At 39.9% G+C, this 18,959-nt stretch overlaps 1 long non-coding RNA gene and 1 pseudogene across 1 annotated transcript in view; both read left to right on the top strand.

Moving 5' to 3' along the window:
* Nucleotides 1-18,959, top strand: part of LOC132675473 (uncharacterized) — a 137,978-nt gene that overhangs the window by 56,586 nt on the left and 62,433 nt on the right. The gene's annotated exons all lie outside the window — the stretch shown is intronic.
* On the top strand, nt 17,019-17,683 carry LOC144612759 (microtubule-associated protein 1 light chain 3 beta pseudogene; annotated as a pseudogene).

Genomic DNA, 18,959 nt, shown 5'->3' with positions numbered 1-18,959 from the left:
CTTGGTAAAAAGACAAACACCAATTGGAAATTTTCCAGTTGGAATGTTACAATGCATTACCACCCAGGTTATTCCAGTTTTCTAAAAAAGAAAGAAAGAAAGAAAGAAAGAAAGAAAGAAAGAAAGAAAGAAAGAAAAAAAAAAGAAAAGAAAAAAGAAAAAAGAAGAAGAAGGATACTCAAGGGCCTGTGTTCTTTTCCAAACCACCTTCCTTTATTCATGGAGGCTCTTTAAAAGACTCTGTAGCAAAAGATTAGAATTCTACTAAAAACCTTCTTTCCAATCTTCTACTGGGTTCGTAAAAGCTCAAAATAAAGCCTTCCTTTTAGGAAAATGTATTCTCTACTCTATACAGACTGTAGCATTTCAACGACTTCATTTTCTACTTCCCATGACTTGTCTTTATGGGGGGAGGTAATTTAGGATTTAGGATAATATTATTGAAGTGTTTAATGCATTAGCTTTTGGATCCTGGCTTTGAAATTTATAAACTGTGTTCTCTTGGGCATGCTTTTAACATCCTTAGCCTCAGTTATCTAATCTATAAAATGGGGGGAAAGTCTATTTACCTCTTAGAGATGCTATTAAAATCTTGGCACAAATGCCAACAAATGATAATAATTATTAATATTTTGTACAGTTATGGGGCTTCAAAAGGGAGTTTTAATGTAAAAATAAAAAACAATAAGTGCTGTTTCAAGTTATTATCTGCTTTATGGAAAGTTTTCATTATTTTTATTTATTCATGATTGGGTTGCACAATTAACACAATTATTCAGGGACCAATTATTCTGGTTGGCATTATCTAAATTTTGCTTCTCTTCCAGCTTAATGAAACTTAATCAGGTGGGCAGGGTAATAAAAACACAAGTTGGGGCCACTCAGTATTATAACTCATTATCAGAGTTTAGGCTTGACTGAGTCAGAGGAAAACAATGATGTCTAGATCCTATTGACTGAGGAGAACCACTTCTGAGCCAGGAGGACTCCTTTGTCCCATAGCTCAAGGCTTAGATGAGGTAAAGGCATAGTGAGGCCTCCTTGGATCCTTTCCCCCAGTACAGGATTCTAAGACTGTAGGTAAGAGAAGATCCCAAAAGACCACAAATGGGAACAGAATCCTTTTTTGTAAAGCCTCAATCAGTCTGGCCTCCGTGTCCTCTCCATGACTTCTCCATGACTTCTCTAGGTTCTCCCTGTTTTTTTGTTTATGAAGACCAAGGGTAAATGTGGGTCCTGATAAATGGGAGGCAGCCTCTGGCCTATATGACCACTTGGTACAGTGGGAGAGAAGAGAGGGAGCAGAAACAATCTGTGAGAGATCTAGAAAAGGGGTCACTTCATATCTAGATGTAACCCCTTTGGTTTAACCATCTAAAGTTCCAGCCTCTATTGACTGCTGTGGCCCAGTTTGGAGCACTTGAATCAGAGCTCCTCCTTGGTGATATGTGTGTAGAAGGTGGTGTGTGTGTGGTTATGTGTGTGTGTGTGTGTAGATGGGGGAGGTCCATGGGCTTTCCTTATAGCCCCTCATCTCCACCTGTGGGGTCATTCTACTAGGTGATCTTAGGTGGTCAAAGGACAAGGATTTAAATATAGTTAAATCACATCATGAGAAAGTTATCATGAGAAAGTTTCAGTTTTTCTCACAGCCATTCTGATTAAGTCAAGGAGAAAGAGGATTCATTTTTGTACTAGGATGCTTTTAAGTCTATAAACCCTTGCGCCTCTTCATTAAAACAATTAAGTGAATCCATTCAAAGAAAAATGTTAACTCAATAATAGTATAGGTTGTGACCAAAAAAAAAAAAAAATCATGATTTGGAATGCACCTGATAAGGTAAATTCCTACCATTTTGGATGTAAGGAATCGTTAGATGAGAAAGTTTTCAGGGAATTTTATATCTTTATTCTTGATCTGAGCACCCACCTCAGGTAGTCAAAAGCTGGCTGCTAGAAGGAGGTATGATGAGATAAAGGGCAGATATTCCTGGATAACTGTCCAAAAAGAGTAGACATCAACTTTCGTCTAGAATAGGCAAGGTTTTCCCAGGTCAGCAGCCCCTGCCACATAACTACTGTGGGAAAAGCTAGTCAGGTGTAAGATACTATGTGAAGCACTTCAGAATGTTTGCTGGGATGTGCCCTGAGGCACCTCTTTGGTGGGTGATTCTTGGAGTTGAATTTCCTTAGTCAAGCTTTAGAGTTGCTTGATTTTTCAGGGCAAAGCAAAAGCAGGGGATGTTGACTGGGTTAATGTAACTGTGTTACTTCCTATTCTGTCCTGTACCTCTGAAAATCCAGTGTAGTTCAGGTGCATACCAACCCCTGGAACAAACTGGAGATGATATGCTGGTGTGCTGTGGGAATTTTCAAGTCAAGGTAGCTATCAGCTACTTGTATCTATAGAGGCATATGGGTAAGGGGAGCACTACAAGGAAACTAGTCATTAAAACCCTGTCAGTCACTACTGTCAGTAAACTCATTGGCAGAATTTGCAACATTGCACATGCTGTCCCTGCCATAGGGGGAAAAGTCGCAAACAAACTTGGAAATCCTTTGACTTTTGATCAAGATACTAGGTTTTTGGATTGTGCATCTACTTAAGGGCCACATATGTTTCTTTTGGCTCATACAGTAGATGTTTTGTTCATTCCTGACCCATTATGAGCTGATCAGACCTTTCTTGGGACACTCCTTCTTTGGGGTTAAATTGGAAAGAGTGAGATATCTTTGCCAAAATTGTGAAACAGCCAAACTATGTCTGGTTTTTCACACATTTCCTTTCCAGGTCCTTTCCCCTGATTTTAGCATCCTTCTGGGTCCCAGCCACTAGACTCAGTCCTCTTCTATTGCCTGGGGTTCCTCTTTATAATAGAAGTCCATTCATGAACTTATTGCCCCTGAGATACTCCCAGGATACTTCCCTTCTAAGGAATGTTATATTTAAAAAAAGAATTTATTCCTAGAAAAGGCAATGAAATTAATTGTATTAAAGTCATTGAAATTAGTTTAGCTATGGTTATACCTGGGGCAAAAGGTGAGGCTAGCTTAAGGGGGAGAAAGATTTTCAGTCCCCAAATCCTTGACTCCATCCATGGGGGAGATGAGCCTGGGGAAGGGATACTTCACCAGAGCCAGATTTGCTATCTGTTCACATCAGCTGTGGTGTGACCTGAGACACTTTACTCTCCTCCAGCATCCCCAGATGGAGAGTCACAAGAATAATGATTGTGTGACTTAGAAAATCACAAAATTTAACCTGCTATACAATAATGTGAGATGTATGTGCCTTATTTGTGGGTGGTTTCCTCCAGACATTGTCCAAATAGTTTCTGTGGTAGTTTTGTATATTTAACTATGAATATATTCAGAAGGAATGCCATGGTAACCCACATGGAAAAGCCCAAGGAAAAGCAACTCATTCCTGTGGCTTATCTCTGAAATTAATTTTGCACAGAGTATTGCCTACATGAGTGTTTCTCTATTGAAGTGAATCACGATTAGTTCAGTTGGATTTGATCAGCAAATATAGGCAGATAACGTTTCTTTTGCAGAGTCTATAAATGTGAATCTTGAATGAAAGCTTCTGAAGACCAGTCTTCATGTAAATGAGAGGCTGGGGCTCTAACCCCTGGGTTGGGAAGGTATAATTGATCCGCAGTTGATGGAAGGACACTAATTTTTCACATGGGGATACTGTCTGCTTTGTGACCGTCTAAAAAGAAGATGACAGTCCTCAGAGTTACTGGGTTATCATCTTCTTTTAGCTATGCTGGAAGGGCCAAGTAGCTGCAGAGCTCAAGTTGTCTCTCTCCTCCTGGGTTGGCAGCACACGTGGGATTTGTTAGCCATAGCAGCCTCAGTGAGTTTGTGCGGGTGACCGTGACTCATTAGTCAGCCAGCGTGTCATGGTGCCCAAGAAGCAGTTGTCTCTGCCCTGAATGCAGGGAGTGCTCTCTGCAGCAATGTGGGGAGCCAATTAAAGAACAGTCTCTTGGGGATGCCAGTCCCCAGGGACTCCAGGGTTCCCTGGCCTGGCTGAAAATGTGCTCTGTCATGTCCAATGAGTTGGTCAGTCTATCACTGGATGGCTTCTTTCCGTCTGAGCTGGCTATTTCTTCCCTAATGAAACGTTTGTGTTTTTCCTCCCCAGGGGAAGGGGGGAATGGTCACCTACTGGCTGGAAGGAAAGACATTTGCTGCAGTCCCCAAAGATGTCTGTGGCACTTCTGTCCCCATTTAAGGACCAGAGTGAAACTCTTTTAATTTAATTCCTGGAATCATTAACAACAAATATCTCTATAACTCAGCTTAAAGTAATTTCTCTGTTATACATGTGGTTTTTGACTCTTTCTAGCCATGTAGCCCATCACAGTCTTTTCATGAAACATAGAGGGGCTTAGAGTTTTAGAATTTTAGTGGCATCTTGGGCCAAAGGGAAGGGAGACATCTACACACTTCAGATCATCTGAAACCACAGAGAATTAAAATTGAAAATGGTTTATTTCTCTCTGTTTCTTTTTCTCTTGCCTTTTTTTTGGGGGGGTGGGGAATGAGTGAAGAGAGGGTAGGGGTGTACATGCAGGCAAAAGGAGAGAGCACCAAGTCCGGTGGCAGTGAGGATCAAGGTTATACTGTTTGGGTGGTAGATGTTGGTTTCATTAAGCATGGTCAGGGCTGATCTTTAAGATTTTGAGATTGGCAAATTTATTCCCTAAGCCCCTTTACTCCTTTTCTATATCTGCTTTCTTTTTTAATGTGGTCCCTACCCCCACTCCTTCCCCACCATGTACTTTTTCTTGCCTCCCACTCATGGCCACTCTCTCATCCAGAGTTCTAGATCATGTCCCCCTCCATGCTCCCAGTCAAACCCAACTATTCTGTGGAAACTCATTAGTGACTGGCTTATTGTTAATTGAATAAATTATTCTTGTTGAGATATTAAATTTGGATAGGAAAAGTGATCTCTTTTGCATTTTAATAGGGATCACCATTGTTTTATCTCTTAGAAGTAACACATAGTGAGAACCTAGGTTTGGGGGCAAGCCCCATAGAAGGGGATTTTTAGCAATCAATCTTCAATGACTTCCAAAGAGGAAAGTGTTTGTCTGTCCTTATTAAGAATTGTATATCCTTTTGGGGCGCCTGGGTGGCTCAGTCAGTTAAGCATCCGACTTCGGCTCAGGTCATGATCTCGCGGTCCGTGAGCTCGAGCCCCGCGTCAGGCTCTGTGCTGACAGCTCAGAGCCTGGAGCCTATTTCAGATTCTGTGTCTCCCTCTCTCTCTGACCCTCCCCCGTTCATGCTGTCTCTCCCTGTCTCAAAAATAAATAAATATTAAAAAAAAAAAGAATTGTACGTCCTTTTAAACAAGATCGTTGGTTTCCTTTCAGTCTTAGTCTTAGTTCAGGATACAGAAGGAAAACTAGAAGCTTTTAGAGGTCAGTTTTCCTTTTGGTATATTGAGAGTTGCTTTCTAGCTTTTGGTTCAGGCTGGTAGACTTTCTTGCCATAGGTATTAAATCCTTTTCAACTTCCTCAACATTTTAATTAGGCAATTTGAATAAGGAGGAGGAATCAGAAGGAATGCACCTATTCACATGCTCTGGGACCCCCTCAGAACCACCACATTTATCTTCAGGGATAGAGGTCCCTCTTTCACAGCCCAGAGCCCTGGGCTTACACTGTGTTTACCTCCCACACCCACTTCTCCACCTCCACTTTGTTCCATCCCTTACAGCTTGCCAGACTTACAATCTGGTTCTAATCTTGTCACTTCTGACCTCAGAGAAGCTCCCCTAGCTCTTTGTCCTAATTGAATACAGACACTTTACTCTGGCATCTTAGAACCTCCATGGTAATAAAGTGCTGCATTTCTATGTGCCATGCATTGTTCTAAGCAGTTTACACATATTAATTGATTTCATTCTCACAACCCTCTGAAGCAGGCCACTATTATTCTCCCTATTTTACAGCTTAAGAAACTGAGGTACAGAGAAGTTATCCTTAAAGTCACAAACCTAATAAGAAGCAGAGTGGGGACTTGAACCCATGCAGTATGGCCCTGGGAGTGCATACCCTCTAGTACCATAGTATGGTGGACCCTACATTCCTCTCCACGTACCTTTCTCACTGCTTGCTCACTGTACATCTGATGGAACAAAATGGCTCATTGTTTCCAGAACACCTGCCCTTGCTTCCTGGGAGTCACAACTTTGCCTTTGCTCTTCCCTTCAGTCACTATATTCTCCTTAGCTCTGTTGGTTCAATTTCTTAAAACACCAGCTCCTCCATGAAACCTGAACCCAACACCACCTTTCTTTGAACCCAACACCACCATCAGAGTTGCTTCTTACTAAATACTCAGTTTTGGTCACCTTGCCAGATAGTCAACAGCAGGCACTGAAGCCCCAACACAGTAAAAAATTTGAGCATAACTTTTGACTCTCCCCAAAATTAACTATTAATAGCCTACTGTTGACCAGAAGCTTTACCTATAACATAAATAGTTGATTAATACATATTTTGTAGGGGGCGGTGGGCACCTGGATGGCTCATTCGGTTAAGCAGCTGACTTCAGCTCAGGTCATGATCTCACAGTTTGTGAGTTTGAGCCCTGCATGAGGCTCTGTGCTGACATTTTCTTTTCTCTAGCTTACTTAATATAAGAATACAGGATATAATATGTATATCATACAAAATAAGTATTAAAAGGTTTTTTTAAATGTTTATTTATTTTTGAGAGAGAGACAGACAGAGTGTGAACGGGGTGGGGGTGGGGTAGTCAGAGAGAGAGGGAGACGCAGAATCCCAAGCAGGCTCCAGGCTCTGAGCTGTCAGCACAGAGCCTGATGCAGGGCTCGAACTCACAAACGGTGAGATCAAGACCTGAGCCAAAGTCGGCCGCTTAACCGGCTGAGCCACCCAGGCACCCCTGAAATATTTTTTTTTCTGAAAAAATATTTTTCCCCGTAAAACTGTACTAAGTGTGCTTAATTTGTTCCCTAATCTTTCATTAATCAAATAGTATGTAACTGCCAACCTGAGGCTCTGATCAGCAGGAACAAATGCCACTACCTCGTGGAGCTGGGTTAACTCCAACAAAGACATGAGCACTTTAGTTAGCCAAAGTGGGTTTATTGAGAAGAGTGTACCTTTTGTCATCAAGTTTTAATATAGAATGAAATAGTTCTAACCCCTCACTTATATACAGACCATTGGTCAAGTTGGGTAGAGGGCTTGTCAATGTTTTGGAAGCCTGACCCAAGTCAAAATCAAATGGACTTCTGGGCTGTATCTTGTCTTCACCAAGGTTTATGCCTTGTCTGTCTAAATGTGCCAGTATTGGAGGGTTGTTAACTGGCAGATGTTCTGGGGTCAATTCAGACCCCCTGCCATACATTAATATGAAGCCAGCACCTAAGGAAACTCATGAGGGGTTCTACCTAGAATTCTGCACATCTCTTTTTCTAATCATCTTATCTCTGGTGGTCCTAATAATTTACAATTTTTGTATAGGGAGCTTCACCATCCATCTCTTTTGAGAAGGGAGATAATGTTTATCTCATAGAATTGTGTTAGAGTTCCCATACCTCACTGAAGTACACATGAATCAATTAGTATTTTATTTCTGAGTAAAAGAGGAATATCATTATTATCAGGGCAAGTGATAAGTGTAAACTAATGGGGTTGGCAAATGTCAGCATTATTGGGCCATGCAAGGGCTAGGAGAAAGGAATAACCAGATGTGAGAATTGTTGTTGTGGGAAAATGGAGAGGATTTGAGGATTGGTCGGAGGAGGAAGCATGAAGAGAATGGAGGCATTAAAGGTAACAAGAGAACTGAAGTTTCCACAAATGCTGGAAGTGTTGACCCAGGGCTGTGGGTTTAGGAGGTCTGGTGACACATGTTGGGAAGAAAGTGGATGCCCATTCCAAGGCGGAGAGTAGGAGAGAACTGTGATTTTTCCCTCAGAATTTTCTTTAATCCATATTTACTTTGTAGCAGGAAGAGGAAGCCATGCAAGTTTATTGAGATATGTGGGTTAAAAAATAGTTTTCAGGGGTGCCTGGTGGCTCAGTCACTTAAGCATCTGACTTTGGCTCAGGTCATGATCTTGTGGTTTGTGATTTTGAGCCCTGCGTCGGGCTCTGTGCAGACAGCTCAGAGCCTGGAGCCGGCTTTGGATTCTGTGTTTCCCTCTCTCTGCCCCTGCCCCACTCATGATCTCTCACTCTCTCTCTCTCTCTCTCTCTCTCTCTCTCTCTCTCTCTCTCCCCCCTCCCTCCCTCCATCCCTCCCTCAAAAATAAAGAAATGTTACAAAAAATAGTTTTCAGTTAGACATCAGATGGGAAAGTCAAGCAGTTTAAGGAGAGACAGCAATAGCTGTAACAATATTGATAATTATGAAGATATGCTAGACATTTTTCTCTGCTTCCTTATTTCTCCTGGGGGAACAATATCTAACTGGTTATATAAGATACTGTGAAGATGCTACTCCTGAGTGTCATAATATGTTTCTTCTGCTGGGGATGTTTCTAGGTTGACAGTACCTGTGAGGGGATATGAGCTGATTTTCTGTTGGGGATAATCAGCCGACTTTTGAGTATGGCAGGCAACCTACAGATTGGCATCTTGTGTGAGGCTGGTGAAGGACCTAGTGACTGCACTATTTGCCATCTATATCAGCCACTGGAGAAAAGATGAAGGTGTTAGAAGCATGTACTCAGAGCTGACTGTCATAGGTTGAGATCCTTAAGATTTTGGGAAGGGGATAGTAATTAAACATTAAGTGACTAAGCATGAAAATTTTGGAATTTTTTTCCAGAGGAAAAGATGCATGTATATGAACACACACACACACACACACACACACACACACACACACACTTTTATGGAGTTTGGTCATGGATTCCAACTTGAGAACTCATTATGTATGATACACTTTCTAGAGTTGTATGGATTCTTATTAGCTTTCGGAGGAGAGAAATGCTTTGTAATAATCTCCATTTAGCTAAAAAAGGTAATTTCCTTTTCCTTTTAAATAGACTTTGTTTTTTAAACATTTTATTTATTTATTTTTGAACTTTATTTTTTAGAGCAGTTTTAGGTTCCCAGCAAAATTGAGCAGAAGGTACACAGATTTCCCATATACCTCCGCCCCTACACATACATAACCTCCTGCATTATCAGCATCCCCCACCAAAGTGGTACACTTGTTACAGTTGATGAACCTATACTGACACATTATTATATAACCCAGAGTCTGTAGTTTACCTTAGGGTCCACTTTTGCTGTCGTACCTTCTATGGGTTTGGACAAATGTATAATGACATGTATCTTTCATTAAAGCATCATGCAGAGTAGTTTCACTGCCCTAAAAATCCTCTATTTTTCATCTATTCATCCTTCTTTCCTCCTAACCCCTAGCAAAGACTGATCCTTTTACTGTCTATATCTATATTTTTGCCTTCTCCAGAATATCGTATAGTTGGAATCATACAGTATGTAGTCTTTTCAGAATGACTTCTTTCACTTAGTGATGTGCATTTAAGATTCTTCCATGTATTTTCATGGTTTGATAGCTCATTTCTTTTTAGCGTTCAATAATATGCCATAGTCTAGATGTACCACAGTTTATTTTTCCATTCACCCACTGAAGTATATCCTGATTGCTTCCGAGTTTTGGCAATTATTAATAAAGTTGTTACAAATATCTGCGCATAGGTTTTTGGGTCATACATTTCAACTTTTTCAAGTAAATACCAAGGACTGCAATATAGTAAGAGTATGTTAGTTTTGTAGGAAATCTGCGAACTATTTTCCAAAGTGCTGTACCATTTTGAATTTCTATCAACAATGAATGAGAGTTTCTATTGCTCCACAACCTTCTCAGCATTTGGTGTGGTCAGTGTTTTAGATTTCTTTTTTTTAATTTTAATTTTTTTTTTTTTTTTTTACTTTAGAGAAAGAGAGAAGCACAAGTGGAGGAAAGGGGGAGGGGCAGAGGGAGAGAGTTTTCATGTTCAGTGTGAAGCCAGACTAGGGGCTCGACCCCACGACCCTGGGATCATGAGTTGAGGCAAAACCAAGAGTAAGACGCCCAATCCACTGTATCACCCAGGTGCCTCTCTGTACCTTTTAATATGATCACCTGATTTTTCTTCTTTAGCTTGTTGATATGAAGGATTACATTAATTGCTTTTTGAATGTTGAAGCAACCATGCCTACCTGGGGTAAATACCACTTGGTTGTGTTGTGCAATTCTTTTTATATGTTGTTGGATTAGATTTGCTAATATTTTGTCAAGGCTTTTTGCATCTATGTTTGTGAGAGATATTGGTCTATAGTTTTCTTTCCTTTTGAAGTCTTTGTCTGGTTTTGGTATTATGGTAATTCTGAGTCATAGAATGATTTAGGAAACATTCCCTCCCATCAGAAAGAGATTGTAGAGAATTGGTTTAATTCCTTTCCTAAATGTTGGTAAGAACTTATCAGTGAACCCATGTGGATCTGGTGCTTTCAATTTTGGAAGGTTATTAATCATTGATTCAATTTATTTAATAGATATTGGCCTATTCAGATTGTCTATTTCTTCTTATGTGAGTTTTGGCAAATTGTGTCTTTCAAGGAATTGGTCCTTTTCATTCCAATTATCAAATTTGTGATAGAGTTGTTCACAGTATTCATTTACTATCCTTTTAATGCTCATGGGATCTGTAGTGATAACCCCTTTTTCACATCTGATATATTCTGCCTGCTGGATCTGCCTCTTTTTGATAGAAGGGTATTCATGTCTCCAACTATTTCTCCTTGCAGTTCTGTTGGTTTTTAACTCATGTATTTTGCACTATGTTGTTAGTTGCATCCACATCAAAGGTTGCTGTATCTCCTTGGTGAATTGATCCCTTTATCATTATGTAATGTCTCTCTGTCTTAGTATGGGCTGCCATAATGAAATACCATTGACCAGTTGGCTTAAACAACAGACACTCATTTTCTCAGTTTTTATATCAGGCTGGGAGTCTGAGATAAGGGTGCTGGCATGGTTAGTTTCTGGTAGGGCCTCTCTTTCTGGCTCGTAGGTGGCTGCCATCTCACTGGGTGCTCACTTGCTCTCTTCTTTGAGCACATTTGGAGAAAGAGAGAGAACAAGCTCTCTGTGTCTCTTCTTAGGACACCAATCCTACTATATCAGTGACCCACTATTATGACCTCATTTAGCTTTACTTCCCTCCTTATAAGCCCTATTCCCAAATGTAGTCAAATTGGGGCATAGGGAGTCAACATACGAATTTGGGAGGACACAATTCAGTTCATAGAACCCTCTTTATCCCTGAAAATTTTCTTTGCTCTGAAGTCTGCTCTGTCTGAAATTAATATAGTTACTCCAGCTTTCTTTTTAGAAAAAAATTTTTTTAATCTTAATTTTTGAGAGAGAGAGAGAGAGAGAGAGACAAAGTGTGAGTGGGGGAGAGACAGAGAGAGGGAGACACAGAATCTGAAGCAGGCTCCAGGTTCTGAGCTGTAAGCACGGAGCCTGACGCGGGGCCTGAACTCACGAACTTCGAGATCATGACCTGAGCTGAAGTCAGATGCTCAACTGACTGAGCCACCCAGATGCCCCTCCGGTTTTCTTTTGATTAGTGTTAGCATGGTATGTTTTTCTCTATTCCTCTACTTTTAATCTACTTTGTATTTATAGTGGATTTTTTATACACAACATAGAGTTGAATCTTATTTTCTGATCCACTTTGCCTATCTTTGTCTTTTAATTGGTGTGTTTAGGCCATTGTTTAAAGTGGTTATTGATATAGTTGGATTAATATCTACCATATTTGTTGCTGTTTTCTATTTGTTGCTCTCATTCTTTATTCCTAATTCTGTCTTCCACTCTTTTTCCGCCATTTGTGGTTTTATTTTTATTTTTTTATTTTTTAAAGTTTATTTATTTTGAGAGGGGGGAGGGGCAGAGACAGAGGGAGAGAGAATCCCCTCCGTGCCATTAGCACGGAGCCTGATGCGGGGTTCAAACTCACGAACCATGAGATCATGACCTGAGCTGAAATCGAGAGTTGCACACTCAACCAACTGAGCCAGTCAAGCACTCCTGCCATTTGTAGTTTTAACTGAGAATTTTCATTTTTCTCCTTTCTCTTAGCATATTGGTTATACTTTAAAAAACAACAACAGGGGCGCCTGGGTGGCGCAGTCGGTTAAGCGTCCGACTTCAGCCAGGTCACGATCTCGCGGTCCGTGAGTTCGAGCCCCGCGTCAGGCTCTGGGCTGATGGCTCGGAGCCTGGAGCCTGTTTCCGATTCTGTGTCTCCCTCTCTCTCTGCCCCTCCCCTGTTCATGCTCTGTCTCTCTCTGTCCCAAAAATAAATAAAAAACATTGAAAAAAAAAAAAAACCAACAACAACATTTTTAGTGGTTGGCCTAGAGTTTGCAACACACATTTATGACTTACCCAAGCCTACTTTCTAATAACACTACACCACTTCACTCGCAGTGCAAGTACCTTATAACAAAATATTCCTAATTTCTCTTTCTTGTCCTTTGTGTCATTGTTGTCATTCATTTTTCTTAACTATGGGTTATAATAATCAAATAATTTGTGTCATTGTTGTCATTTTTCTTAACTATGGGTTATAATAATCAAATAATCAAACATTGTTGATATTGTTATTTTGAATAAATTGTTATTTGTTAGAGCAATTAAGAGTAAGAATAAGAAAGTTTTTATTTGATCTTCACTTATTCCTTCTCTAATGTTCTTCCTTTCTTTATTAGATCTAAGTTCCTTTATGTACATCCAAGTTCCTAACCAAGATCCTAATCATTTTCCTTGTCTCTGAAGAATTTCTTTTACATTTCTTGCAAGACAAGATGCCTTTTAGGATCATGTCCCAAATCAGCTATTTGTACTCAAATACTTGGCTCTGGTCTGCTTCTAGGGGAACTCAGCTGAAGACTGTTAATTGAAAAAAAAAAATCCTGTTGGATAGAAAGACTTATAAATTGCCTTTAATCCTCTATAGAATGTAGTGAAGTATAAATGAATAAAAAATAAGTAAATGGTAGTGTTGACTTTTATGCAACTCAGTTTTTATAACTTTTAGTTTTGAAATAATTTCAAGCATACTGAAAAGTTGCAAGAGCAGCACAAAAAATACCAACATACTTTCACCCACTTTCCCATGTACCCTTCAACCAGGTTGCCACATCTGCCTTATTAGTCTTCTGAACCTTTTGGGAGTAATGTGCAGGCATGATACTTCTTTCCCTCTAGCACTTCAGTGTCTAAATCCCTAAGAATGAAACATTCTTTTGTATGACCATAATACAATTATCAAAATCAGAAAATTAACATGGATATAATACTATTATCTCCAAACTTTATTAAAATTTTTCTAAGTTTCCCAATAATATTTAACAGCTGTTTTTTCCCTCCGATCTAGTACCCTATCAAGGATCACACATTGCATTTGGTATCATGTCTCTAGTCTTTAATCCAGGACCATTTCTTAGTCTTTCATGAACTTGACATTTTTGAAGAGTACTGGCCAGTTCTTTTGTAGAATGTCCCTTGGTAGATTTTTCTGATGTCTCCTTATGATCAGATTGGGGTTATTCATTTTTTGGCAGAAATACCATCAAAGTAATGATTTGTCCTTCTCACTGCAGAGTATCAGGAGGCACCATTGCTGGTGATATGAACTTTGGTCACTAGTTAAGGTTATGTCTACCAGGCTTATCTACTGTATAATTACTGTTTCTCTTTTTGTAATTAATAAGTGTGTTATGGAAACATCATGAGATAGGAAGTAGTGTTTGAAATAGGATGGAGATATGCCACAGGGAGAGGAGCAAGCTTCAAGGAATTTCCCCCTGGCCAAATCTGGGACAATTTGAGCTTTAAACAATGATAGTAACAGATTATAACCCATGCATGAAATAATCCATGACAATTTGATAATTAAAAATTGATAGAAACAGATTAGAACTCATTGCATAAAGTAATAATCCATGAGTCCGTATTTGTTTATAAATAAGTAAGTGAACAAATAAATGGAGAAGGAAAAGTTCTTTCTGAGAGTAGAATTCCAACTGATAAAAGTAGAATGAATGAAGAAAAGTGAATATTTAACAGCCATTATGGTAATAGTCAATTAGGCAGGAATCCTCAATGGATGCTAGAACTTTTGTCATTGGATTATAATCAGGTTATAATTATATGCTATTATTATAATATATTAATAAATATGTAGTGAATGCCAAACAGAAGATTTATGTCCTCCCTGGACTTTAAATAACCTGAGATCTAGTAGGGAAGGTGTACACAAATTATTACAACACAGAGAAGAAATTGGTGGTGTATCACATAAAATGAAGAGGAATATGAAACTATCTAAGAAAGAATACTAGACAGAATGCACAATGTGTCTGACCCACTGTGGTAATTTCTTTTGTATTGCCCCCCACATGCAAGCCATCCCCCAACATCAGATGTTTTCAATGAGCAAGAAAACAAGCTGCTAGTCCTTTGGACTGATGAGTGAGGAGGGAGAGAGATGTTTTTGCAGACAGCTGCTTCTTCGGTTTCCAAGGGAAACAGTGGTAGAAGCTGCATCAGAAAAGGAGTGGGAAGGCTGTGGTTTAGCACAGATGGGCCATTCTATCAGGTGTTTATACATAAGTGGTTACCTGGACTTCCTCAGTGACACAGGATTGTGGAGAATATTAAAATGTTTGAATAGTGATAAACAACAGATTTTAATTTTTATTTATGAATTTCTTAGAAAAACCTTTTTTCTTGGAATTCACTTTTCCCATAATCTATCAAAGCCCAAGTATATTGCTCTTTCAGGGGCATAGTACATTTTTCTCTTCTACACAGTTCACGTATCTCAGTCACAGGCAGGGAAGAATAAAATTAGCCATTGGGGTCTGTGCACTTACAGCATGGCTAAAATAGTACAAAAGAAAATAATAAAGTAAACCACCGTTTATTCTAGCTGATTGGGCAGGCTTTCAAGATCTCTTGTGAAGTCTCTATTTCAAAGTCATCATTGGAACCTGGTTCAGATACCTGTCCCATGTCCCAACACAGCTGTGAAGTATCCTGCTGGGGAGCTCAGGAGTGGCCTGGCAGGGAGAGGAATCAACCAGAAATTGTTGGAACAAACTAGACCATGATGGAATTGGCTTTCACCAGGCAGGCCAGGAGTCTAAAGAGGGCCTGTCCCACTTGGGCTCCATCATATCCCTTGTCACTAGTCAAAAGGTCTGGCTTTGGGGCACATGGTCTCTGTAGGACTTGGAGGCAGGCAGAAAGGGTCATGAGCCCAGTTGAGCAAATTGGGCTCCAGTTTCATCAAGGAAGGGGGGGAACACTTTCTAAAAGTAGATCTTAGGGATTAGACAAATAATTATTTATTAATTCAAATTATTTACTGAGTGCCTATTATACACCAGTCATTAGATCCAAATGCTACTGCATGATTGGACCCATGGGTCTATACTAGACTTATGGCTATAAAACCAGTTGAAAGCACAAGTAGTGGTGAGGAAGCAACCAGAAACCATCACCATTGGCATCATCTGAGAATTTCACAGTAATGTAAATTCCACTGAATCAGAGACTCTGGGGGTGAGTTCCAGCAATCTGTATTTTAACAGGCCCTATAGGTGATTCTGATGTATGTTAGAGTTTGGTAACCACTGGACTACCTTGATGATATTTGCTCAGGTCTTGAATGAGGCTGAGAATGCCAGTCTTATGGGGATGGGACTAGGGAAGGCAGGGATTCCAATTTCCCATGGGTTGCTGGTTCCATAACTTACTTCTTCTGTATCATAAAGCTTCTTAGAACTCTTATAAAAACTCCTCATCAATTTCTGGTATCTAGGACTAATTTAATTTCTGAGTTGAAGGCAGGACCTGGCAACCTTTTTTGAGCAAAACTTGGATACCTAGGAAATTAGCGTCTGGAGGCAAAATATGTCTGGCAGATATGTCTTTGCTCTGATCACCCAAATTCTCCCTGCTAAGGGAAGAGTAGTTTGTTAGAGGACTGTTCTTGGGTGAATGGCAAGGGCCATGAACATGAGGGTAATTCTGGAGATTATGTAACTTCCTTCTCTTTCCTTTGACTCTTTATTTTGATTTCTGGAAATTTGTCTTCTTTTTCATGATTAGTGCTTCTAGATTTAGAGATTAGGGCAAGATTTCACATTGCTAGTCCTGAGGACAGCCCACCAGAATGCTGCAAACTCAGTTCCCTTCTTATATATCACAAAGAATGTGAATAAATAAATGACTTTATGGAATTCTACATTTATTAATTCAACAAGTACTTATTTAGTGCATACTCTGTACTAGGTCCTGTTCTGGATGTTGGGGATACATACTGTTAAAAAAAATATATTTATCTTGGTTTAGCCCAGTAATTCCCAAACTTATTTGAGTGTTAAAATGTTTTATTGTGTAACATATATTCACATATAAAGGAACTAACATAGCACGGGACACTCTTTGAGAATGATAGATGTATCTGTGCAGGAATAGATATATCTGTACAAGAGACATGAGTTCCAGGCAGCTGAAGTAAGGGAGAAATTAGGGACATTTTGAAACACAGAAAATGTTGACCACAGAGATATATATCCAGTTAATTTCACAATCATTGTTGGCTACTCCATGATGGAAAAAAGTTTTCCCTTATATCAACCTGTCTGTAATAATTGTAAGTATCACAGTGATAGTGATTTTAGCTGTTTATATCAAATATTTTCACTTAATATCTCTTAATATCACTTAAGAGCTCTAAATTATTTTATTTCATTATTTATTTATTTTTTTTAATGTTATTTATTTACTTATTTTTGAGAGAGACAGAGAGCAAGTGTGGGAGCAGAGAGAGAGGGCAGGGGAGGGAGACACAGAATCAGAAGCAGGCTCTGGGCTCTGAGCTGTCAGCACAGAGCCCAATGTGGGGCCCCAACCAACAAACAGTGAGATCATGACCTGAGCAAGGTCGGATGCTTAACTGACTGAACCAGCCAGGTGCTTCACAAGCTCTAAATTATTTTAGACACGGTCGGAGCCTCCGCCACTCCCACAGCTGCCTGGAACAGACGGGACCTTGCCTCTCTGCCTCACCTTCCTCACCATGCCTTCAGAGAAGACCTTCAAGCAGCTCCACACCTTCCAACAAAGAATAGAAGATGTCTGACTTATCCAAGAGCCCCGCAGCCTATGAAAATCCCAGTGATAATAGAACAGTACAAGGGTGAGAGCTACTTCCTGTCCTGGACAAAACCAAGTTTCTTGTACCTGATCACGTCAACATGAGTGAGCTCATCAAGATCTTTAGGAGGCACAGCATTCTTCCTGTTAGTGAATGGACACAGTGTGGTGAGTGTGTCCACGCACATTTCTGAAGTATATGAAAGTGAGGAGGATTAAGATAGATTCCTGTATATGGTATATACTCAGGAGACATTTGGAATCAAAGTGTCTGTGTAAGACTAGAAAAGTACATCTGTTCTAGAATTTTTTTAAGCCCTTACTAAGGAAAAAAGGGATTTTACCAACTGAGATTGATCCATTCATCCAACCACAGATTGTCAAGACAGTAGTGTTCCTGCCTAGGAGTTGTAGGAAGTTGTTTTGTACTGCAGGCAGAAAAACAGAGCTCCAAATGAGCACATTCAGCTTTGGAAAACTATTATTTAACCGAAGCTGGTTTTTTTTTTTTCAAATTTAGAAGTTTGAAGATAAAATACTTTGCATTCTAAGTTGCCGATAAAAAAAAAAAAAAGAGCTCCAAATTATTTTAGTGCATCTAAGAGCAAAACAATTGTTGGAAAGGTGGACTGCTTAATTTGATTAGTTATTTGTCTCCAAGTGGAAAGGAACCTTGCCCCTGAAATGCAACCAAATCAAACAGTTGCTTGTTGAATCAATTCTTCTTAAAGTAGGATTCTGTTAAACCTGTGAACTCTAGTCAAGATGAGTCTAATCTTCCTTCCTTATGGTTGTGCTGCAGACAAGCAGGCTGGCCAGGCCTTCTTCCTCTGTATAATAAGAGGCCAATGGGATTATTTCTAAGCTTCCTTCCATCTCTGACAGTCTGGTACAGGGTCTCTTGGCCTAGCGAAGCCTAAATGTGATGGGGGGAGAGGCTCAAGGCATGGCTTGGATCTTCTCTACCTGGCCCCCTCTCCAGCCATCTAATGATGTTGTGCATTTCTCCAAATAAATATGTGTTGTGCTTTCTCTTCTTTCTTTGCCTTCATAAACAGTGTTTTCTTGGCTTGGAACACTTTCTTCCCTCTTTAGTCAGCTACTTCCTACGCATTCTTCAGGTCTCATATCAGACATTTTCTCCCATGACACTGTGATATTGTGATTCATATTAAGGAATGTGTATTTGGTCTTTGTCCAGTTTCTGGCATAAAGCTCCTAAAACTGTAGAAATTTCCTAGGTGGTGACCACCATGAAGGTGTCTTTTGTTATGTCAGTGAGGTGACTTTTGGAAAACCCCTGGGTCACCAGATGGGGGCTGGTTGCCAGGGGAATCAACCTCTTGATTAGAGGGTTGGAAATTTCAGTCCCACCCACTGATCTCTCTGGTGAGGGGAGAGGGGCTGGAGATTGAGTCAGTTACCAATGGTCAATGATTTGATCAATTATGCCTATATGATGAGGCCTCTCTATAAAAACCCAAGAGGTTGGACCAGGAGACTTTTCAGGTTGATGAACAGGCTGAGATTCAGTAAGAGTGGTGTGATCTGAGAGGGTATGGAAGCTCTGTCCCTTTTTTTTTTTTTAATTTTTAAATGTTTATTTTTGAGAGAGAGAGAGAGAGGGAGATAGAGAGAAAGTGCGAGCAGGGGAAGGGCAGAGAGAAAGGGGGACAGAGGACCCAAAGCTGACTCTGAGTTG

Source organism: Panthera onca, chromosome D4 (genome assembly GCF_046562875.1).
Source record: "Panthera onca isolate mPanOnc1 chromosome D4, mPanOnc1 haplotype 2, whole genome shotgun sequence".
NCBI lineage: Eukaryota > Metazoa > Chordata > Mammalia > Carnivora > Felidae > Panthera > Panthera onca.
The sequence above is the reverse complement of the archived record's forward strand: the minus strand, read 5'-3'. Positions and strand labels throughout refer to the sequence as shown.